Consider the following 1092-nt stretch of genomic DNA (forward strand, 5'->3'; position numbering starts at 1 on the left):
TGGCCACCCCCCCTTTAGGGTGGGGGGAACCCTGGGGTGCCTAGTCAGTCTGGGTGAGGGGCTGAGGGCTGTTTTCAGGCTGGCCAAGCCCCCCAGTGACAGAAGCTCCCAGCCTCTCCTTTTTTTTTTTTTATTCTGGGATTTATTTACCCTCTATGGCTATCACTGGAGCTAAGAGCTGGCTTTAGCTCTGAGGCCCAGCTGCAGCTCTGATACCTCGGCTGCTGAAAGCAGGTTTCTGGCCTTTGTTTACTGTCTGTAGTTGATACAATGTTGCGGTCCAGCTGGCTGAAGCTCCCCTGAGTAAAGCAGGTTTCTGGGTTTTTTTTAGCTTCTTTATTCGCCGGCAGTGGCAGGTGGGGAATGTTGGAGTTCTCCGTCACTGAAGCAAGCAAGCCTCATGTTCTCTTCCAGGTGCCTGGCTGCTGGCTGCCATCTTGGCTGGCAGTTAATTTGCATATCGCCCTGATTAGCCAATGGGAAGGGTAGTGGTCGTACACTAATTACCATGTTTCTCTTTTATTAGATAGGATACTGTGCTGGGTATCAGAGTCTTTTGAGTTAGAGTGACCTCCCCTTTCAGCATAAACATGCCACAGATTCATGAAATTTCATTAACAAAGCAGTCTCACATCACCATCTATCAAGCTCAAGGCCAAGGAGGTTTCACAAGTAGGTCTTGATTACTCCGCATGTCAGGAAGATGCTTAGCAGGAACCAAAAACATGGTGCTTTGATTCAAACAACTTCTTTATGAATTTTAAAAACTGCAGACTCAGAGTAGCTTCATTGTGACCTTCAAAAATACCTTTCTTTGAAATTTTAGCTTAAGAACAGGTTAGAAATAGTTAATCCACAAGGAAAATATTATGTTATTAAGGTGTTCTATAACAAATAAGAAAACCTTTAAAAGGATGATGATGATTTTATCTTTTTAGCACTAAGAAAGTAAAATACCTGTAGGTGGCTATCTTTTGAAGCCCCAGGTGAGGGGGATTTTCCATTTATATTCCTTTCAGTAATAAAGAGCTGCTGGAAGCACTATAGAAATGTTGTTTTTCTGTGATTGTGCCAATATACCTAGACTTTCTT

This window comes from Myotis davidii, unplaced genomic scaffold (genome assembly GCF_000327345.1).
Source record: "Myotis davidii unplaced genomic scaffold, ASM32734v1 scaffold656, whole genome shotgun sequence".
In the NCBI taxonomy this organism is placed as follows: domain Eukaryota; kingdom Metazoa; phylum Chordata; class Mammalia; order Chiroptera; family Vespertilionidae; genus Myotis; species Myotis davidii.